The sequence below is a fragment of the Myxocyprinus asiaticus genome, chromosome 14 (assembly GCF_019703515.2).
Source record: "Myxocyprinus asiaticus isolate MX2 ecotype Aquarium Trade chromosome 14, UBuf_Myxa_2, whole genome shotgun sequence".
In the NCBI taxonomy this organism is placed as follows: domain Eukaryota; kingdom Metazoa; phylum Chordata; class Actinopteri; order Cypriniformes; family Catostomidae; genus Myxocyprinus; species Myxocyprinus asiaticus.
Genome location: NC_059357.1, coordinates 3,714,240 through 3,738,761, shown reverse-complemented (window position 1 = coordinate 3,738,761; position 24,522 = coordinate 3,714,240). Strand labels below are relative to the sequence as shown.

At 43.6% G+C, this 24,522-nt stretch overlaps 1 pseudogene; it reads left to right on the top strand.

The window, feature by feature from the left end:
• Positions 1-7,910: 7,910 nt before the first annotated feature.
• Positions 7,911-23,126, top strand: LOC127451482 (cytochrome P450 2K1-like; annotated as a pseudogene).
• Positions 23,127-24,522: the final 1,396 nt, after the last annotated feature.

Sequence of the window (24,522 nt, the reverse complement as noted above, 5' to 3'; positions counted from 1 at the left end):
TGATTGGACATGATTTGGAAAGGCACACACCTGTCTATATAAGGTCCCACAGTTAACAGTGCATGTCAGAGCACAAACCAAGCCATGAAGTCCAAGGAATTGTCTGTAGACCTCCGAGACAGGATTGTATCGAGGCACAGATCTGGGGAAGGGTACAGAAACATTTCTGCAGCATTGAAGGTCCCAATGAGCACAGTGGCCTCCATCATCCATAAATGGAAGAAGTTTGGAACCACCAGGACTCTTCCTAGAGCTGGCCGCCCGGCCAAACTTAGTGATCGGGGGAGAAGGGCCTTAGTCAGGGAGGTGACCAAGAACCCGATGGTCACTCTGACAGAGCTCCAGCATTTCTCTGTGGAGAGAGGAGAACCTTCCAGAAGAACAACCATCTCTGCAGCACTCCACCAATCAGGCCTGTATGGTAGAGTGGCCAGACGGAAGCCACTCCTCAGTAAAAGGCACATGACAGCCCGCCTGGAGTTTGCCAAAAGGACTCTCAGACCATGAGAAACAAAGATTGAACTCTTTGGCCTGAATGGCAAGCGTCATGTCTGGAGGAAACCAGGCACCGCTCATCACCTGGTCAATACCATCCCTACAGTGAAGCATGGTGGTGGCAGCATCATGCTGTGGGGATGTTTTTCAGCGGCAGGAACTGGGAGACTAGTCAATCAAGGTAAAGATGAATGCAGCAATGTACAGAGACATCCTTGATGAAAACCTGCTCCAGAGCGCTCTGGACCTCAGACTGGGGTGAAGGTTCATCTTACAACAGGACATCGATCCTATGCACACAGCCAAGATAACAAAGGAGTGGCTCCGGGACAACTCTGTGAATGTCCCTGAGTGGCCCAGCCAGAGCCCAGACTTGAACCCGATTGAACATCTCTGGAGAGATCTGAAAATGACTGTGCAGTGACGCTCCCCATCCAACCTGATGGAGCTTGAGAGGTCCTGCAAAGAAAAATGGGAGAAACTGCCCAAAAATAGGTGTGCCAAGCTTGTAGCATCATACTCAAAAAGACTTGAGGCTGTAATTGGGGCCAAAGGCTTCAACAAAGTATTGAGCAAAGGCTGTGAATACGTATGTATGTGATTTTTTTCGTTTTTTATTTTTAATAAATTTGCAAAGATTTCAAACAAACTTCTTTCACGTTGTCATTACGGGGTATTGTTTGTAGAATTTTGAGGAAAATAATGAATTTAATCCATTTTGGAATAAAGCTGTAACATAACAAAATGTGGAAAAAGTGAAGCGCTGTGAATACTTTCCGGAAGCACTGTATGTTATAAACATAATAGCAGAATCAGAAATACCAGTTGCTTTGTACTTTATGAAAAACAAGCATAAGAAGAAAGACATTATTCATTGAAGGACACTCTGGGGCCCTCTTTTGTTTATTTTAGCTTTGGAACCTCTCGCTCAAGCAGTCCGGCAGTCTCCTAATATTAATCCAGTCATGATTAATGGAACTTCTCATGTTATATCTCTGTTTGCGAACGACATACTCTTTTTTTATATCTGACATATGTAACTCATTATCGGGTGCTTTAGACCTCTTTTCATATTATGGCAGTTTCTCTGTATACAAAGTAAATAATAACAAATCTATTTTAATGTCTCTGTGAGACAACATCCCCTCAAATTTACCTCCTTAGATTCCCTTGGCCATCAGCAGTAATGGTATTATATACAGTACCTTGGGATTAAAAGTAGATGATCATTCTCAGAAATGAAGAAGGAAAACTGCCAACAGCCTTAATTCAAGCTGCCATCTTGGATAGCAGATGAGCAAACAACTTAAAAAATACGTCTTCCAGATGTAAACACACACATCAACGTCTAGGTGATGTACGTGTGCTATCAGGGTAAATTGCTAACATTCATGCGCTCTGTTGCACAATTCTGTTTTTTATGTTATCTATGCTTGTTGTATGCAGGCCACAGTACTTCAAGATCTTCAGTTTTATATTTGGCAATGTTTAACAATTGTGAAAACCTTTCAGGTAAATCAGCATTGTAAGTGAAACAAAACACTGACTCATTGACATAAAAATTTTTTTATATATCTTTTCTTTTTAACATTCCTGTGTTGTTACAAATCAGATAGGCAGACCAGATGGATGCATATAGGTGTTGACTTTGGGGGATATGTGGGAAGTCCTTGGTGGTGGACGTGGTTATAGTGCTAGGGCACTACATTTCCAACCGCCTATGGAGTGCTCTTTTGCCTGCTTTACTAGCGGTATATATTGAGTATCCTAAACAGTGGAAGTACTATTTTTAAAGACTGTGCACAGGCCCCTTTCTGGGTCATGACTGCTCTAATTCAATCACTGAGAACCATACTGTTGCTGGCATGGACAGAAACCTTGCTCTTCCACATAGCTGTCATGATATCAAGCACTGTCATCTGCTTGTGTTTCTTTTCTATTTACTGTATTTATTTATTTGTTACACAGTTGTTGACACATTCATTTTACGTTATTACTGAATCTGTTTCAGCTTTCTTACCTTATTCCTAATATACTTGAGTGTGGTAGAAATGTTAATATCATTAGCTATGTTTCCATCCAAGAAGAAACGTAATATAGCAAAAACAATGTGTGAATAAAGAATATGCCAATTGCTTTAAGAACAAAATCGTCAAATTCCAAAGAAATTGTAGCCACTGTGACACTTTTGTTAATAACATACATGCGGTTTAGAGCAAACAGACAACACTAAAGAACTTGTCTCATGTCTGGGAGTGACAGCGCATCACAGAAGAACACTGTGTGCGCGTTCCTCCATCCTTATGACTTCACAGAACAGATCTATAAGATAATTTTCAGAAGTCAATAAACCTGCTCTTCGGCACAGTTCACAGTTTGTTTTCGACTTTTCTTGACATGGTTATTTCAGGATGACCAGAGACACATTTCAAATGTTCTTGTTTTCCTAATAAATTCAATAGGAATTTATTTGGTATCATAGTTTATTTCTTCTTATGAATAAAAAATGTATCCACATCAAGCGAGCGTTTATGTTTTTTATGTGCATTACAGAAATTGTATTCAATCTTGGTGTTTCCATCAATCAGTTTTTATGCAATATCCCAAAAACAATGGATGAAATCTCCGCTGTAGATAGTTATTGACACCCACTGTTAGTACAAGTTTGTTGTAAATCATTTTCAACATGTTTGTTGTAAATCAACTTAATTAACATATTATTACCAGTGTTAAGGGCCAGGGTCACCCTCTTTATATATGGTATAATTAAGAATTTTGTATACTATGTTGTTGTTGCAGGGTTAATGTTGATCAGCTGTAAGGAATTGTGTCATTTGTTAATGTGTAGACTGTATACTAATGGAATATTGTTCCTAAAAACAGGCTGAGAAAAAACAACAACTTTGTTTTTATTTGTATGCTTTAAAGATCATTTAAGTCTTAGTGGCCTCAATGTAAAATTGTTTAGTACCTATTTCCACAGCTATTTGTAGTTGAGATGCCCAAACATTACATACTAGTTCAATGAACATATATGACATATGGAGTAAACACACAATTTTTAAATGAAAGAATCTTTGTTAGTTTTCTAAATGTTGAGAGTGCTATTTTTATTAAATAAAATAACAGTTCAGTTAATACTTTGAAGAAAGAAATTGAGTGAACGTAAACATTTTGTGGAACTAGTTACAGTTTTACAGTGCATACATTTTGTTGCCTCTGCACAAGTAGCTCCAATCATCACCAGATCCAAATCTGTCCAGCCAAGAAGAGTCATGCTAAGATGTTCACCAGATTGTACTCATAATTCTGACTGGGGTGATGAGACTGTCACAGTGGACAAAGTTGGTCCTGACTCCTCCACACTTACTGCCAGAAAGTGAGAATCTTAATCCGAAATGACGACTGAAGAGAGGCCATTTACACCAGAAGAACATCAAGCCATTATCACAGCCTTGCTACCACTGAAGAGACAAGACACAAACACAGAGTTATGGCAAAAGTTAGAGTCCTTGGTTGAAGCACATTTAAATGACGCTGAGAGACATTCACACTGTTGTGAAAGCCAAAACCCCAAGAGACCGATGGGAACACTTGCCATCATCCATAATGACAGCCCAATGGAGGGACTTATGGACAGAGGGCCAGAGACAACCACTGGGTCTCTGGCAGGCATTGGACGAGTTCCGGAAAGAAATCCAGGATACCTTGGGCAACGGAAAAATTCCTTCCACAACAGTGACAATTTTTTCATAGCTGAATGTAGAGCCGAGGAGGGCAGGGCCAGGCTGGAATGACGCACGCCCGGTCCCCAATCAGCCTGATGGTGCGCGCGAGGGATAAAGGCGGCCGGGGATGACAGTTTGAGAGAGAGAGAATTACAGGCAGCTGTACTGTGTGTGTTTATGGTTGTGTGTTTTTGTTTAAGTTGTTCATTAAATTATTATTTAAGTTCTCAAGCTGGTTCTCGCCGCCTCTTTTCCCTCGAACCCCCTTACACTGGTGCCGAAACCTGGGAGGGAGGAGGGATTCCTGTTGCAGGGTCCTCGACACTGCTGTCCACCCATGGGAGCGGCACTGCTATCCGACAGGGGACAGAGTAGCCCGACCACCTGGACGCGGGGAACGGCCACCGTCCGCGAGGCGAGTGGGGACTGGACTCCCCGACCGCCTGGAGCGAGGGAGCCGCTGCCGGGGGTGGAGGAGTGCCCTGCCATCCCCCGGGAACGGGGAGGGGTTGAGAGAAGACCGCCGTCCGCGGGGGGAGGGGGGAAGCGACTCCCCGACCGCCTGGAGTGGTTGGGCTGCTGCCAGGGGCGGTGGAGTGTCCCCACGGGACGCCGGGAATGCGGAGGGGCGTTCTGTCTGCTGGGGGTCAGAGGTCTGACTCCGGTCCGCCCGGGGAGGAGCGGCTGCCGTCCGCCTGAGAGGGTGGAGGAGTGATCGAGGACCACACGACAGCGCATCAGAGAACCGGTGAGTTTCTTTTTCTCTCTCTCCTCTCTCTCTCTGTCGCTCCGTGTTGGCCTTTCCCTCACTTATTTTGTTTTTGTTGTTGTTTTTCCCCTCCTGTCTCCTCCCAGGTCGAGGAAGGCGGGGATGACCCGCCGGCAGTCGAGGCACAAGACACGCCCCCCGGAGAGGAAGGGGGGATGTACTTCATGCCGGGGGCTCCCCGGCCTGAGGCAATGCAGGGAGGAGTGTAGAGCCGAGGAGGGCGGGGCCGTGCTACAATGACGCACGCCCGGTCCCCAATCAGCCTGATGGGGCGCGCAAGGGATAAAGGCGGCCGGGGATGACAGTTCGAGAGAGAGAGAATTGCAGGCAGCTGTACTGTGTGTGTTTATGGTTGTGTGTTTTTGTTTAAGTTGTTCATTAAATTATTATTTAAGTTGTCAAGCCGGTTCTTGCCTCCTCCTTTCCCTCAAACCCCCTTACACTGAATTTCAAACATTATGAGTTCATGCAACAAAGACAGAGAGAAAACATGGACAAGTTCTTGAAAAGGAAAACTATCGACGATGGTTATGTGGGATAGTGGTGTGCCATGGGATTTTTTAATTGTAAAAAGTGTGCTGTGGCAGAAAAAAGGTTGGGAAACACTGACCTAAACCACAAAGAGTTCATCTGCAAAAAAGTGTCCAAAAGAAAACCCACAGCCGTATGTAAATTCTGCAATGCAATGCTTACCGAGACAGCTTTTATCGGCACTTAGAAAGGAAGCATAAAGAAAGGTAAGCTAAGTGTAAGTGATGCTAGCAAAGCTTGGGTTTCTAGGAGATGTCTCTGGTGACAGTCAAACACCTGCTAAGCTAACTGGAGCATTGCAGTTTTGTTTCCTTTAATGTCATCTTCTGAGCATCTGGCATTGGGATGCCTTTAGTCGGAGATCTGAGATATCAAGTGGAATATCCCACATCCAATTTGAATGGAATGCAGCATCTGTACCTAAACTCATCTTCAGATTTAACGAGTGTTAGCTATACATATTAGCTACCTATGTATTTAAGGCGTTAGTTTCAGTTGCTTGCCAGCTATTTGCCACCTAGCTAGGTACACAAGCTACCTAATTTAGTTAACATATATTGAGGGATGTAGCTAATGCAGTGTTAACTGTGTGAGAGATTGAGGGGGCAGGGCATGTAGTGACAAATTGTTGTTCCCAAGTTATGTTTTTGCTTGTGGTAAACAATGACGAGACAGGCCACATAAAGCTATGTAGCTAATGTATATAAAGTTATGTTACATCAATGTTAGCTAATGTCAGCTCTGACATAAACGCTACATGCCACAGTAACACTCCCTCACTTGGGTGAGAGAGCTAGAAATGTGTAATGCGCCTCCACTTATATGAAAAAATTACATTTTAAATAGGCTGCTTTGCTTATGTTTGGCATTCTTTGTTCTATTTTCTAGATTTAGCTATGTGGTTAGCAAATTGCACACATATATACAAGGCTTGTTGGTTCAAAAACAACAAAAAAACTTACTATATTGTTTAAGAAAAGACACAGAAAAATGAAGACTTAAGTATTGAATAATTGTTTGATATATTCTGTACTTGATGGTTTCTAGGGGAAGAGTCATTCAGAAAACCTGATGCAATACTTGCACAAAAGTTTTATTGTTTTAGGTGGATGATAAAACTTGGAAAAGGAGTGTTGAATAAAGATGGTAAAGTTGTAGTGGTACAGATGGTTAGTGTTTGTATTTGTTTGCTTATAGAAAACAAAGGAAAATTCACCTCTTCAATGCCTTTTGATTATTTTATCAAGACATTTCTCATTGTACACTGACACACACACACACACACACACACGGCAATAAAAGAGATGGGACAGTGGTGGCTCAGCGGTTAAGGCTCTGGGTTACTGATCAGAAAGTCAGGGGTTCAAGCCCCAGTACTGCCAAGATGCCACTGTTGGGCCCTTGAGCAGGGCCCTTGAGCAAGGCCCTTGACCCTATCTGCTCCAGGGGCACCATATCATGGCTGACCCTGCACTCTGACCCCAGCTTAGCTGCAATATGTGAAAAAAAAGAATTTCACTGTATATGTATAATGTGTGATAAATGAATACAATTATTAAATTATTAATTTTCGGATCAATTTGAGGAATGTCTATGGTTTGCATGTTCCACATTTTATCGTAAGTGTGTCATGCAGTGTGGGACTCGCACTGGTCTGGTCTTGACTCAGTCTCGCCTGCCTTCGTCTTTGTCTTGACTTGGTCTCAGCATCTTGGTCTTGTCTCGGTCTCGATACACTCTGGTCTTGGTCTTGACTTGGTCATGGTTTAGGTGGTCTTGATTACAACACTGTTTGTACTATATTATTACATTTATACTTTTATATTATGTTGTCTTTGTATTGTCAAATTTACCTTTATATGTTTGTTATAAGCTTATATAAGTTACATACACATTTGTATTACTTAGACCTAAACTTGCTAAGTAACATTCCAGAGAACATGTGATTTGATTCTTGCGATGTAAGAAAATTCCAGAGATGTGATTTGATTTCTGCTAAATAGAACATGTAATTTGACTCCTGTTTAAACAATGGAGAGGTATTTTTTTTTTAAAAATTTTATTTTTATGGATGTATAAAATATGCTCTGTACGTGTTACCATTCTCAGAGAAAGACAGGAAGACCATCTTATGACACCACTCTCCAACTGAAATTTTGCTTTCTTTCCAGCCAATATATCAGACGTAGATGATATTCTATGTCTGATAACAAAAATAACTAATAGATTCACAAATTCTTGGTAAGAAAATTTGTGTCTGGCTCTGTGACTTCTCAGTGGAGAAAAGACAGAAGTTCAACATCTTCTTGGACCCTCCTTGATGTATCTAGTATAAAATATTTTAATGCAGATTTGTGCAGAATTTTTCCATTCAGCTCGATTGAACAATGGCTCTGCTGCAGTTTCACAGCACAGAAACATTACTGGGTGCTTTGCTTTTGCTTCTGGTTGTATATCTGCTTTCATCAGTCTTCAAACCTCATAAAGAAGGTAAAGACCCACCAGGTCCCAAACCACTGCCACTGCTGGGAAACCGGCTGACACTTGACCTTGAGAGACCCTCTTCTGCTTCTGGAGTCTACTGCAGCCATAGAACCATATAGTAAAAAAGTTGTGACATTTTGCACTCTGATTAGGGAGGGTCTGAAATGTTCCCAGACCAATTTTGGGGTCTTCCAGTTAAAATATGTTTTGCCACCAACTGTTCAAAAATGACAAAGTTCTCTGTTTATGACTATTAATCCTCTTTAGAATTTTTTTTCATTGTTAGTTCACTGAAAACTTTGGTTAAAATTTCCGGCTTGGATTTTGATTAACACTGTTTTTCGCTACACCTCCTGGTTACACTCAAACAAGTTGTTAACTTGTCAATGTTAACAGTTGTTAAGTTGTTAACGTGTCAATGAAAAACTGGAAATCCCACTAATATTTTTTTCTAATATTGGTATGTGTCATTGGCATCATGATCTGTGCATTCTTGAGAAGTTTGGTAAGTGCCAACCAGTGATGTGCACAGACCTTAACAGGGACAGGGGCGTAAGGATTAAAATATGGTACTGGGTTTTTTTTTTTATTTTATTTTTTTTATTTTTAGTAATTATAAATACTTATTAAACTAATTTCTTTGCTTTTTGAGTATTTAACCATTTTCTTGTGTGTGTGTGTGTGTATATATATATATATATATATACTGTACATAATTTTTTCCATTTTTCCTTTATCACAGATAATAGCCTATTCTGTTATATTTCTCACAAAAAGCACCATGGTATTGCACTTGTTTATTTGTTTATTTTCAGACATGGTCTGTGATAACCCATGTTTTCTTTCATATGCACTGTAGTGACTGTTTTGTGTGCAATATATTGGTGATCCGATATTACAAAAATTATGTCCGATTAAGGAAAAATGCTTGAATATCTGAAAAAATATCAGAGAAAACAATTATTGGTCGATCTACACACATATCTACGATTTTGCAGGGTATAATGTGGCCAAATTTTTCAGGGGTCTGTCATGCCATTTTCCTATTATCATGAAATTTTTGTTTGTCTTTTGCTTCTGGTCCTACAAATTTTGTCCAATTCTCAGCAAATTTGGCTTAATTGATCTTAGTTGTTATATAGGTCCTCAGACAGGGGACACCCTAACCAACTACGAGCAGTGGTCCAGTAGCCCACCAAGAGGCGGGATGGAAGATGGATCAATTAGGATGGACTCTACAGATACAAATGAAATTGACATGGCTAATGAGCAAAGGATCCTTAGGAAATGCAGTTGCCGATGGATGAGGGCAACAACTTACAAAGACCTACGGATTCATCAAGGAAGGATGAAATGTGGTGGGAACGGCCAGAAACAACCTTGTGCTGCAGCAATAAGTGAGACAAGAAGGACACAGAGCCCAGTTGAGCACCACATTGGCACCAAGAAGACCAGTACCGCCAGCAGGATAAGTCAAGCCCACGAGGTGAGCCTCAGGAGTGTACGACCACTAACCCACAGACAACACAGGGAAGGCAATACAGTGAGAAGGAGGCTAATCAACTGGCCAAGATCTATTGAGAATGATGCATGGTACAAGCAAGATGGGACCTGTGCTCCACCTTGGAGAATGCACTTAGAGGAAGGGTGGAGGCCAAGCTTAACATGTTTAGTGACATTGTTTATGAAGAATGCATAGGTGGATTTGGTAAAGTTTTAGTGAGGAAAAGTGGTCCCAGGGTTATTGGTAGGAGAGAAAAGAAGATACTCCAGCTGGTGAAAGAGAAGACGCAGCTTTGCAAATGCATGGAGGACGGCAGAGGAACATGAAAATGAGGGCTTTAAGGTGTTATGAGAGGGCAGAAGGGCTGGTTTAGCGGAAGTGTGGAGGCTAGAGAAAAATTGACATTGGAGAAAAAGGGAGGAGCATGAGAGAGTGAAATTTGTCAAGGACCCTTTCAAGTTTGCTGCTGGAGGAGAGGGTAAGCTGGTGATGACTAAGGAGGAACTAGAGGACCATATGAAACAGCAACTTGGTGGTCCCCATAAACACAGCCCGCTTGGCTCCCCTGGATATGTCCCACGGACAGCAGAGCCAGTAGTTGAATTTGATATAGCCCCACCTAATTTGAAATCAATCATGTGGTAGAAAGAACCAGGGCAACTTCAGCCCCACACCCGAATTGTATACCGTATAGGCTGTGTCAGTAATATGTGTCAATAATTTGGGAGCAGATCCAGTCTGCCAAGAGAGAAAAGAAAGTCCTCCACAAAGTCTGGCTGGACCTGGAAAATGACTATAGTTTTTCCATGTACCAGTGAGTATTAGGAGTTTGGTAGACAGTTTCAATAGGGATCTGAAGATATGTCTACAATGCAGGAGTACACAACTTGTTGGCAGCAGCTGGAAAAAAGGAATAGCAATGGGATGTTCGATCACTCCCACCCTGTTTACAGCCACATTTGAGGTCATCCTAACTGGGGCAAGACTCATGTCCTGAGGAATTTGTGCACAGTCTGGGGTGAGATTGACATCTCTGCACTACTATATAGATGACATCACAAGCATCCTCCAGACAGCTGCATGTACAAACCAACTCTTGAAAAGGCTGGAGGAGCTATTAGAATAGGCCAGGATGAAGATTAAGCCTTTCTATATGTAAGGGTGTAAGGAATGACCAGATTTAATTTGAGATGGATGGAGAAAGAATCCTGGTGATGGCAGAGCAGCCTATTTGAAGTTTAGGGAGAGAATACACCAAATATATTTCAGACAAACACATGACAGTGTTGGTTCTGAAGCAGCTGGAAGAGGGCCTGGATATAGATCATTGTCATCTCCCAGGCAAATTCAAGGTCTGGTGTTATCAATTTAACCTTTACCTTCGCCTGTTGTGGCCGCTTAAAAGGTCTGAAATCACTGCAGCATCAGTGGCAAAGATGTATAGCAAGGCCAACATTTACATAAGGAAGTTGCTGAGTTTGTCATGTTGTCTATCAGATGTAACATTGTTTAGAAGAAATGCCTTACAGCTGCCATAAAAGTCCATCAACCTGGGCTACAAGCAACTCAAAGACCAAGCTGTTCTTAGAGCTAAGGGAATTGTCAGGCCAGATTGTGAGGGCTGGTCAAGCCCAGGTCCGAACAGGCCACACTGTTGGTGTGTGGAGGTTGTAAACCAGGCGGTTTCAAGGCTGAAGCATCAAGAGATTGTTGGAAGAACCCAGTCTGGAAGATCAGGCCTTGGATAGGGGATGGCTCCCAAACTGTGGTCAGCAGCCTCCATAAAGCAATGGAAAGGGATGGAAGTTACAGAGGTGTCTAGGATGGAAAGGAAAGTTATATGATTAGAGCAGTCAGTCAGCATCAGCAAGGGTACTGGACAGGATGGGAAGGTACATCTGATAGAGCTTTAGGGCTGGAAGGTACCCCTGGCCAGGCTAAGCTTTCTATTAAGATCCACTTATGACACCCTTCCAAGCCCTGGAAATTGAACTCAGTGGTATGGCACAGAGGATGCTTTTGCAACATGCTGGCTGGTTGCAGGACCACCTTGGCGCGAGGATGGTTCAAGTGGCAACATGATCAGGTCCTGCGCAAGCTGGTAGAGAACCTAGAGATGTGTAGAGTGAAGGAAAACAAAAGCTACCATGCTCCTCAGAGGCAGTTAATTGATTTTGTTCAGGGAGGGGCTGCCCAAGGCATTGCATGTAGGGAAGCCTGATCAATCCTGGCACCTGGAAGTTATTGGACAGTGGCGGTCGACCTCAGTCAGCAGCTGAAATTTCCTTCTGAAGTCGCCATTACCTCCTTGAGGCTGAACATAGTGTTATGGTCAAAATCAGCTAGGAAAGTATTGATGATTGAGCTTACCATACTATGGGAAGAGGGATTGGAGGCAGCCTATGAGAGGAAGAAGTTAAATTATGCTGATCTTGCCGCCAAGTGCAGGGAAAATGGATGGAGGACTGCCACTTACAGTTCCTGGTGGAGGTCGGGTGAAGAGGATTCATGGGAACATAAATGCAACGCCTACTGAAAGACATTGGTATCGCTGGATCAGTGTTTATGAAGTCTCTAAAGGAAATGGCAGAGCAAGCTGAGAAAGGGAGCTTCTGGCTATGGTGAAGAAGGAAGGATAAAAAGTGAGTTGTGCAGAGGGAACATTTGTGATGTTTGAGATTATTTGTGGTAAAATTACATTGGGGGAAGGAATACAAGGGCTGGTGTCTATCTAGTATGCTAACAAGGGTTATTGGTGAGGTTTGTGTAGTGTTGTGTGGTGAGGAAGTATGCCAGATGGATGTATATTTTCTAATAATCATTCAGTAGAGACACATAGAGAACTGTGAATTTCACTTTAACCTGTAATATTTTTTTTGCACCTGTCATTTACATGATGATGTTCTCATTTTTGTAGTGAAAACTCGCTCAACCTTCAAAGTGAGAAATGACCTGAATTGCTTTGTAACAATAAACTCACATATATACTGTAGTTTCAACTGAAAAGTGCCAATTGAGAAGCGCTGCAGTGCGTAAGGTCCTACCGCTTTATAAGGCATGATAGAACATGCAACACAAGTTATAGAGTTTATGCTGTAAATTAAAATAATATGAATATATTCACATGAATATACAGTGTTTTATGGCTTGTTTAAAGGAAATTAACACAATTATAACTGAAATGAAAATGTGTTCTGGCATTATTTGAACATGTTAAATGTCATAAGTGCAAACAGTGCAAAATGTAATGATGTGACGGTCTGAAGTCCTGACTTACGAACAGAACCGTCCTGATTAACATAAAACAGTCAAATAAACTGGGCAATTTTACATGGACTAAAACACCACAAAACAATCACATATAATATGCTTTTGATTTTTAAGTTGCTTTGAAATAATTTGATTAATTTGTAAATGTAAAATAATTTATTTCACCAAAAGGCACACCTCAGATATTGTGGGCAAAGGTTCAGTAACTTGGGCCACTATAGACATCCCCTTCTGTCTGTGTGAAACGTAACTCATTAATTAATCATTAAATCAATAATTTTCTGATATGGTTGAGTCTAGACTTATGGTCACATGGTTCTGTTTTGATCAGGGATCATCTTTTCCAATGGTGAGAACTGGAAAGAGATGAGACGCTTCGCTCTCACTAACCTGCGAGACTTTGGGATGGGTAAGAGAGGAAGTGAAGAGAAAAATCATAGAGGAAATTCAGTACCTGAAAGAAGAGTTTGAGAAGTTTGAAGGTACCACCTGCAGCATACACCTGGACATCTGCAATTATGCTCACACTTTGAAAGATTCAGTTGATTTGTCTTTTACTCTTTACAGGGAAACCCTTTGACACAACACAGCCTGTGAACTACGCTGTATCAAACATCATCTCAGCTATTGTGTTTGGCAACAGATTTGAATACACAGATTCTCGATTCAAAGACATGGTCAAAAGGGCAAAGGATAACGTTCAGTTTAGTGGATCGGCTTCTATGATGGTATGCTGTCCAGAACTTTTACCAACATATGTCTGCGTGTCTGGAAATTCAATTCTTTGAGGGTCATTCTATTAAACGGTTGCCTTTCTCATTTTGAAGAAGTAATTTTGAAAGTGTGACGAGGAGGAGGGCAGGGCAGGGCCGTGAGTCCGCACGGCCGGCCCCCAATCGGGGAGAGGGATAAGGCCGAGCCGGATGCGGCAGTTCAGGAGAGAGAGAAATGCACGGCAGCTGTGTGTGATAAAAAAAAAAAGATTAAAATAAATAAATCTATTAATGTATTTAAGTGTTACATAAATTACATTGTGCTATAAATTGATACATGATATATTAACATACACCGATCAGTAACAACAATAAAGCCACCTGCCTAATATTCTGTAGGTCCCTCTCGTGGTGCCAAAACAGCGCCAACCCGCATCTAATAGCATTAGGAGATGATATTCTTCTCACCACAATTGTACAAAGCGGTTATCTGAGTTACCGTAGACTTTGTCGGTTCGAACTGGTCTGGCCATTCTCTGCTGATCTCTCTCATCAACAAGGCATTTCCATCCACAGAACTGCCATTAATTGGATGTTTTTTTGTTTTTGGCACCATTCTGAGTAAATTCTAGAGATGTTGTGTGTGAAAATCCCAGGAGATCAGCAGTTACAGAAATACTCAAACCTGCAAATCTGGTACCAACAATCATGCCATGCTCCAAATCACTGAGATCTATTTTTTCCCCATTCTGATGGTTGATGTGAACATTAACTGAAGCTCCTGACCCGTATCTGCGTGATTTTATGCACTGCACTGCTGCCACACGATTGGCTGATTTGATAATGGCATGGATGATTGTTGGTGCCAGATGGGCTGGTTTGAATATTTCTTTGACAAGCCCTGTTTCTGCTATCCTTTAAACAAAGTAAGCCTCAAAGACTCAAACAGCCACAAAGTAATATTTTTCATGGCTTATTTTCTGCATGTTTATAGGGGTGAGCATTGTTCAGCAAGTCGCACTTCAGCTCCCAGAAATGATTTGCGGTATGAATAAATTATGCAAATGACTATGTACTGCTCATTGCTTTACTGTTTGCAGATTTTAAATACGTGGCTATTATTGTATTTGTTTTAACTTGCAGTTAATTGTCATTTTGTGATTATTCAGAGCTCATCTTATACTTAATATGTTGTTTTTGGTTGTCACTATTATTGTGATTTGTATGTCAAATAATGAGGTCCACACGAGGTACAGCATTGATGCGTATATTTGGATATGTGCTCCGATGTGTAAATGATTTAAAAATGAAAGCCATAGTATTGGCTTGTCTTGCAGAGTTTCGCTTTGTTATGAGGTCCGCGCGGGCATGTTGTAGCCCAGGGTGGCTGCCTATATTGCCTGTAACACGGGCTGGTACTTGCACAACAGTGGGCCAGCCCAAATTACCCAGCGGCCCACCAGGAAAATGCCTGGTGCTCCTTATGGCCAGTTCACCCCTGGTTGTGGCTGATCGGTGTATGTAATACAGTATATGCTAGGATATAGACTTGCCTTCAGAAAGATAACAGTGTTGACATTTCTAGCCATGTGCTCAAAGTCACAACACAAAGGTACTTATTCAAAAGATAATTTAATGCTGGTTTTTCAACAAATATCCACTTTTTTTTAATATTACCTTAAAAATCAAGTTATTTAAATTCCTGAAAGGATTATGATGTGCTTTCAAATAAAACAGCACATTATATTAATAAGATGGTTACATTATGTCAACCTAAATAAATTCAAAGTCTTCTACACCCTTTCAAAGATTTTATGGGCATCTCTGGAGAAAAGCTTCCATTCAGTCTCTCTCATGTCTCTGACTTTGTGCTTGAAGCTTTACAACACATTTCCCTGGATGGGCACGTTCCTGAGTATAAAAAGGACTTTTGAAAAGAATATAATGAAAAGTAAAGCAGAGATGACTCAGTTGATCAGTGGGTTACTGGAGACTCTGAATCCACATGACAGCAGAGGATTTGTTGACTCTTTTCTCATGCGCAAACAGAGCGACGAGGTACAGAATACTCCATGTTGCATAATATCAAAACAAATTTACACTTGCATTACTTAAATCATACTAAATCTTATTGTTGCTTCATTGAATACATAGTATTAAATAAGCCCAACTGTAAATCATAGCCAAATTATAGTATTAAGATTTAAAAATAATTTAAAATGGTGTACTGTAGTTAAGAAGAAACATTTACTTAATTTCTTTAAAGGATGAGCAAAACGGAATGTTACTTTTTTTTTTCTCAGAGTCAGACTGACAGATTTCAGTGTGAATGCGAAATATAAATTTGTTCTTTGTGGATTTGTATTTATCAGCAATCAGGCAAGACGGACTCATACTTCCATCAGGAGAATCTTATCGTAACGGTTGGAAATCTCTTTGCAGCTGGTACTGACACCACAAGCTCAACTCTGCGCTGGGGTCTAATGATTATGGCCAAATACCCTCAAAAACACGGTAAAAACACAGTACTATAAAGAGTGTTTCTCCAATTTGGAACTCACTGGAGTCTAAAGGAATACTGATGTGCTGTATTTGTGTGCAGATCAGGTTCAGGAGGAGATTGACAGAGTGATCGGTGGACGTCAACCAATGGTAGATGACAGGAAGAAATTACCATATACAGACGCTGTGATCCATGAAACCCAGAGACTGGCCAACATAGCACCAATGAGTCTACCCCATACGACCAGCTGTGATGTTCACTTCAATGGATACTTCATCAAGAAGGTCAGTCAAAAGAAAAAATATTTGCATGTGTGGCAGTGTAGGTTAAACCCTTCCTGTATTAGTGGCTCATGTCATGTCATCATGATATTGCTGACAGCTGCCTATCAGTAGTCATGGCCCACCTATTAAAGGCCGGCACTTGTCATCTGGGAATGCATCACGGTCTGGGACCCAATGTTTCCAGCTTCTGGCATGTCCTGCCATGTTTACATCTCCTGAGAGGTAGGTGGTGTTGTGGTACCTGTTAGCAGTTTGGCTAAAGGGTGTCTATTGCTTTCAACCGTTTCCTATCTGTCACTCACTCGACGGTGTGTCGATGTAGTGAAACTAGGGGTCACTCTTGGGAGCCCGAGACACCTCTGGTCTTTGATAAAAGGCCAATGAAAATTGGCGAGTGGTATTTTCATGGCACTCCCCCGGACATACTAGTATAAAAGGAGCTGGTATGCAACCACTCATTCAGATTTTCTCTTCGGAGCCGAATGGTCATGCTCATTGAGCTGAATTCCCATGACTGTTCTTTCACCTCTGCTGGATCTGATGGTGCATTTCAGCGGCTTCTCCCTCCTCTGCACTGGTGCACTGCAGAGAATGCCCCTGGGTAATTCGGCAGAAATAAAAGAGTATATTTCTCTAAAAGAGTATATTTCTCTAAAAGAGCGGCACACACGGAACGTCTTTTTAAAGATGCGTCTTTTTAAAGATGCCTTTCCAATTGTGTGTTATTCCTGGTTGCGTTCGTTATCTCTCGCCTTCTGACTGTCACGATCACTGTCTTTCGTGTCTGGGCACTGCTCATGCGGAGACAGCATTCGTGGATGGTCATGTTCTCATTGCGAGGACATGTCCATGGCAACGATGCGGTTGCGGCTCGCCTTCGTAAGAAAGCGAGCCACCCCAGAGGCTCCCCGCCTCGGTCCTTTTACCCACGGGTATGAGGCCACTGCGGCTAGCACTGGGGGCGATTTGGGGACCCCAATGGGACCACCTCCGCTGGGGTATCCCCCCACGGACCTCCCATTCCCCAGCACACTCGTTTGCCCCGATCGGGCTTCTGGATGAGTCCGCCGGCTCGTCTCATGGCGTGTTCGACCTCTTATTCGGAGCCCGCGAAAGTGATGAGCTCTCGAGCGCAGCATCGGAGAGCGGGCTCGTCCAGTCGGACGCGGAAGCCTCAGCTGGGCTCCTACCTTCGGGGACGATTGCCCAGTCACAGGCTGACACAGAGATGATGACATGCTTTCCCTGGGCTCGATGATTGGTTCCTGGGCTCATGGCGCCGCTCAAAGCCACGCCCTGCCCCGTTCCTTTCTTCCCGGAAGTGCATGAAGAGCTGACAAGGTCGTGGGAGGCACTTTTTTACTGCCCGGTCCTGATCTTTTCAGCCTCCCCACCCTCACTACCCTTGATGGTGGGATGGCCAAGGGGTATTCGGTAATCCCCCGGTGGTTAAAAGCGCTCGCGGTGCACCTATGCCCGCAGAGTGCCGCCACCTGGCGCGGGTGCCTGAAGCCCCCATCCAAGGCCTGTAGGTTTACGTCGTCTCTGACGGCCAAGGCCTACGGTGCCGCTGGACAAGCCACCTCCACCCTGCACGCCATGGCTCTCCTGCAAGTCCGACAAGGCGCTAAAGAAACTGCACAAGGGTAGTTCTGCCCCGGGATTGATGCAGGAACTGCACTCGGCGACCGACCTTGCTCTCCGAGTGATGGAGGTCACGGCGCGGTCTCTCGGTTGGACGATGTCCACATTAGTAGTCCAGGAGCACCACCTTTGGCTCAACCTGGTTGAGATGGGTGAGGTCAACAGGACACGGTTCCTTGCTGCCCCCATCTCCCAGGCTGGCCTATTTGGTGACACCATCAAGGACTTTGCCCAGCAGTTCTTGATGGTGGAGCAGTAGAAGGAGACTATCTGGTATATCCTGCCCCGGTGAGGCTCAAGATCCCGCATCCCGTCTGCTCATCACCAAGGGTGTCGCCCTGCGGTGACTGCACCGGATCCACCGCAGCCCACCCCTTCGGCCCGGCCCCAGCTTGGAGCCCACCGCAGAAAGCAGACGCCACCTGTCTCGCGGCCGCCAAGAACCCGTGAAAGGCTTCAAAGCGCCCTTGATACGGGCGACCCAGGGATGACGAAACCTGCTGCTCTGGAACTGGTAAACAGATCTCTCCATCCCCTGGTTGAAGGCCGGGAGGAGAATCTTTTTTTTACCTTTTGCATTTGATTGCGCTGCATGCCCTAGTGGCTGCAGTACCCAAGAGTTCAGCAACAGTGGTTTCCGTGTTCCCTGGGTCACGTATCCGGTGTGCACGGCTGTCATCACGACCACTGTCCACCACTCTATTTGGCAGGTTTGGCACTCCAGTGGTGGTCTCCCGCCCCTGAGCGCCCAGCTGTGGCACAAATCCGCCCCCGATGTGACAGTCTTCACGGGTCACGAGGGCAGGCCTCTTCCTCCCCCGTCCCAGGCTATTCTGGGGGTGGTCACAAGGAGCCAGGTAAGTGCTTCGATGTCCCTAGACTCAGCACGGCCACGACATGGTGTGGCACCTTGAGCTCCGCCCCACCTGCTGGCACGTCAGACTCAAGTCCCGAGATGGGCAAGGCTTCGTGGGACACATCGTGTGGTCATCACACCGGTCTGTCACTGTCTTTTCAGCCCTTGGACCGACCTCTCATTTCTATGGGCAGGTGTTCCCCTAGAACTGATCTACAGGCACGTCGTGGTCACGACAGATGCCTCCAAAACAGGCTGGGGCGCTGTTTGCAATGGGCACACAACTGCATTGGCACATCAACTGCATTGGCACATCAACTGCCACGAGTTGTTGGCAATTCTGCTCGCCCTGTGGAGGTTTCAGCCATTGATCCAGAGTAAGCACGTGTTAGTTCAGACAGACAATACGGCAACGGTAGCATATGTCAACCGCCAAGGTAGTCTGCGCTCTCGTTGTATGTCACAACTTGCCCGCCGTCTCCTCCTCTGGAGTCAGCAGCACTTTAACTCGCTGTGAGCCACTCACATCCTGGGCAACCTCAACACTACAGAGGATGTGCTGTCACGACAGGTTACCCTCAGGGGAGAGTGGGGACTCGATTCAGACAGGCACAGGTGCACCTGTTTGCCTCCAAGAATCCTCCCAATTCCCGCTCTGGTACGCCCTGACTGAGGCCCCCTCGGCATAAATGCGCTGGCACACAGCCGGCCCCCTGACATGCGCAAATATGCGTTTCCCCCAGTGAGCCTACTTGCACAGACTCTGTGCAAGGTCAGGAAGGACGAGGAGCAGGTCCTCTATGAGGCACCTGTATGCCTTTTAAGTGGTGTCTGTTCACTAAGTGGTGTTCTTCCCAACGGGAAGTCCCTCAGAGATGCGCAGTCGGATCAGTGCTTTCCTTCCTGCAGGAGTGGATGGAAGGGTGGCTGTCCCCTTCCACCTTGAAGGTGTACATTGCCGCCATAGCAGCACACCACGACGCAGTCGACGGTAAGTCCTTAGGGAAGCACGACCTGATCATCAGGTTCCTGAGAGGCCCCAGGAGGCTGAATCCCTCCAGACCGTGCCTCGTTCCCTCATGGGACCTCTCTGTAGTTCTTCAGGGTCTACAGAGAGCCCCCTTTGAGCCTTTGCAGTCAGCTGAGCTTAAGGCACTCTCCTTGAAGACTGCCCTCCTGACTGCACTCTCTTCCATCAAGAGGGTAGGAGACCTGCAAGCGTTCTCTGTCAGCGAAACGTGCCTGGAGTTCGGTCCGGGCTACTCTCACGTGATCCTGAGACCCTGACCGGGCTATGTGCCCAAGGTTCCCACGACCCCTTTTAGGGAACAGGTGGTGAACCTGCGAGCGCTGCCCATGGAAGAGGCAGACCCAGCCCTATCGTTGCTGTGTCCGTTGCGTGCTTTACACATCTATTTGGATCGCACACAGAGCTTTAGAATCTCTGAGCAGCTCTTTGTCTGCTTTGGTGCACAGCGGAAAGGGAGCGCTGTCTCCAAGCAGAGGATCGCCTACTGGCTCATTGACGCCATAGCTATGGCATATCACGCCCAGGACATGCTGCCCCCAGTAAGGCTAAGAGCATTCTACCAGGGGTGTAGCGGCCTCCTGGGCCCTGGCCAGGGGCGCCTCTCTAACAGACATTTGCAAAGCAGCAGGCTGGGCAACACCCAACACCTTTGCAAGGTTCTCAACCTCCGGGTGGAACCAGTTTCATCCCAGGTATTGGCACGCAATACAAGCGGATAAGCCCGGGATAGCTGGCCGGGTGTATCGCTTGCACATAGCGCCTTCCACCTCCTTTTGAGCTGAAGACGTGCGCCATTAATTCCCAGTAGTGTTCACAAGCTTTGTTCCCTGGTTGACTTCCTCCGAGCCCTGCGGCAGTCGAGCTTCCAGAGAGACTCACTGCCAGCCCAGTACTTGTGCTAACTAAGAATTCTGTTCTGGGGTAGGTGCTCCGCATGTGGTGGTTCCCTGTAAGGCTAACCCCATGTGATATATATCTTCTGGTAATTCATTTCCCTGTTGGCAAAAAGACTCTCCACATGGTTGGAAAGACCATGTGACGTATTCTTCCACTTAAATACCCCCTTCCCCTTTTGGGCGAGGTGTGGTCTCCGCGGTGTCTTCCCCTTGGGAGGGACAACCCCCGACTAGACCTGGCGGCCCAGTCAGATAATCCACCTTCTTTTTAAGGGGGTGGAAAAAGAGAAGGAGAAAAGAGGCCACGACTGGGTCAGCCTGTCTCTATCTTTTGGGTAGTCGACTTGTCCCCAAAGGGCCGTTCGACACTCATAACTATGTTGGGGGAGGTTACGTGTCGACCTGGTGTGCTGGCTATGAGGCACACAGTAGTCTGCCCACCACACACCGCAAGTTCACATAACACAGTTCAGCCAGTTGTGGCGTTTCGTATAGGGACCCCTAGTGTCACTACATCGACACAACGTCGAGTGAGTGACAGATAGGGAACATCATGGTTACTTGTGTAACCTCCGTTCCCTGATGGAGTGAACGAGATGTTGTGTCCCTCCTGCCACAACGCTGAACTACCCGCTGAAATGGCCGGACCTTATATCAGCTCCTCAGCATAAAACCTGAATGAGTGGTTGCATACCAGCTCCTTTTATACCCGTATGTCTGGGGGAGTGGCATGAAAAAAACACTCGCCAATTTTCATTGGCCTTTTATCAAAGACCAGAGGTGTCTCGGGCTCCCAAGAGTGACCCCTAGTGTTAATACATTGAAACAATGTCTTGTTCCCTCCATCAGGGAATGGAGGTTACACAAGTAACCATGACGTTAACATTAGCTTGCCTGTTTGTAGTGGGATTCGGAGACATCCATGTGCTTCATATGTCAACTGACTGCTTGCTTACTCACAGGTATGTTTTGGGTGTTTTTTGTTGTTGTTTTTTTTTAATAAGTATTTTTCACACTCGCTGTTGATCCTAACTCTGGTAAAATGAGCGACCATCTTCTCTGTATGTAAGTCTATTTTGTTATTCAGTGTTTGAGTTTTGTCCTTGTTTTGCTTTTGTTAATGTATCGTCTTTGTAGGGCAACTTTCTATGGTTGACAGCATGTTCCTGTTGCTGGGGGAGTGAAGCTAAAACTCTGGTTAACCTCTGCAAGCGCTGCTGTTTTGTTCCGACTTAGTTCTTATTGCATTTGTTCCTATTTGATTTGTTTTGTTCCTTGATCTGTTTTCTATTTTGATCCCAGTCCTGTTCATTTTTATTCTTTTTTTTTTTTTTTTTTTTTTTTGTGCTTTTGGGCCAATTTGGTCTAATTTCAGTTGTGCTGGTTGAATTTTTGCTTATGGCAGCTTTGTATTCCTCCTATGAGATGTTAAGGCATCATTAAGCTTTGCAGCCATTTGCCTATATATTATATATATTTTATCTACAAGAAAAATACAACTATATGTGTTGGCTATATGCCAATTAAGGCTTTCTGAGTTGCTTCGTATGTCTTGATGCACTCGTTTGTATCTATATATTATGCCCTAATTGCTGCGGCTGCAGTTGCAATGAGTCAACTTCAGTGACGTCTAATTTCCTGAGAAGGTTTTTTTTTTTTTTTTTTTTTTTTTTTTGCATTTACCAACTGGCTGTGTATGTTAATTTTCTTTTTGTTTTGTTTCAGGAGCTGGGTGCCGAAGACAGTGGGGCTAGTTCTTTCCCTGTTTTGGTGGTGGTGTCCCCTCTCACTGAGTGTGTCACTGTGCCAGTCACCTCTTTCCAACTTCATTTTGTGTGTGTGTGTTCTGCGTGCACAGGCATTTGGTGGAGTATGATTTCTGGGGACCCATTTGTTCCCTTTATTCTAGACTGCCTTCTGCCTATAAGCCTCAGCCCTGTATCAATGATTGTTTAAATGTGTGTGTGTGTGTGTGTGTGTGTGTGTGTGTGTGTGTAAAAATGTATACATAACTTTCTAATAGTTTTTATATGGCGAGGGGTGGAGCTTGACTGGAGTTGTCTCGCCTAGGGTGCTAAATGCACTGATGGAACCTCATAAATCTCTGATACATTTATATTATACATTAAATTATAGACCATAGACAGTGAAGCTCAGTAGGGAATAGAGCTAGTAACACACATTTGAATTCAAATTAAATGCACCATTTAAATGCCTTCTCTCTCTATCAGGGCGCAGGGTGTGTCTTGGAGAGGGTTTAGCCAGAATGGAGCTCTTCCTGTTCTTCACCTCCCTCCTTCAGCACTTCCGCTTCACTCCTCCACCTGGAGTGTCTGGAGATGAACTGGATCTCAAAGGAACAGTTGGAATCACATTGAATCCATCCCCACACAAACTGTGTGCAATCAAACGGTCCTGATTAATGACAATAACATCCATCCTTAGAAGAATAAACAAAGCATTTCATCTTGTTTAAAATCGAGATGATTTTACCACAAATTTTACTCATTCTTAGTAAATACTCATATTGTAAATATCTAAATAATGGCAAAAAATTATCTGTTAAGAGAAGTAGACAACAAGAATGTGTACACATTTTGGTTATTATAGCGGAGTAGTTTCTCAGTTCTCTACTCTATCCAGTACTATTTTGAAGTGAATGGATTCCACTGTGGATTTCACTACATACAATTTGTTTCGTCTGGTAGGAGCTATGTTGAGAAGCAAAAATAACTCAGATGGTTAAATAATGTTTTTAATTTTCGATTCTAATTAAATCAGTTTTGTAATTGAAATTACTTTAATTTGTTTCATGTGTCTTTCTGTGATTAATTATCCAAAGGTTGTTGCCTCAAATCCCAGATGAGATGTTTTATAAAACTATTACTCATTCCTACATAGGGCTGGGTATCGCCAACTACTTCACAATATGTTACTTATCACAATACATATCACGATTATATAATATCATAATTGGATTGCGAATGCGACAAACCTTCTAAAACCGTCCCAATACTGACCATATCCCTGATAGCACACATACATCACCCTGACATCTATTTGATGTGTTTGTTTACATCTGGAACATATTTGGGACAATATATTGAATTTTGATATATCGCAAACCAAAAAAATGACAAACCACAGATATTTCGAAATTTCGCTTGATTTGGACAAAAATTTTGCTTGATTTGACCCCTACTGCGCTTTTTTCTACAATGTTTACAGGGTTTGCACAAGGTCCTTTAAGTTATTAAAGTTAACTTTTAGAAATGTAAGTACTTGAATACCTGGGAAATCTCCTTCTTTGTTGTAAAGTGCTTGAGATTAAAACAGAACATTTCTTCCGTATAATGTGTGTCCATCAAAGATGAGATCCCGCAATCCACTTTCACTGAATAATGTGTCTTAATATCCTTCCTGTTCTTTACAATCAGATAAAACAAAAGTAAAAAGTAAAACAAAATATACATTTTAATCACAAATTGCATGGATGTGCTAAAAAAAAAGAGACTTCTCTCCCGTTAATAAAAAGGGGCACCTGCGCAAGCCTGTGAGATGCTTGTTGCTTGTTAAAGTGACAGTGCAATTTTTGTGCTTGTTAAAGGATTATTCCAGGTTCAATACAAGTTAAGCTCAATCGACAGCATTTTGTGGCATAATGTTGATTACCACCAAAAGTAATGTTATCTTGTCCATCCTTTTCTTTAAAAAAAAAGGCAAACATCTACAGTGAGGCACCTACAATGGAAATGAATGGGGGCCAATTTTTGAACGTTAAAATACTGTTTCAAAAGTATAGCCATAAGACATAA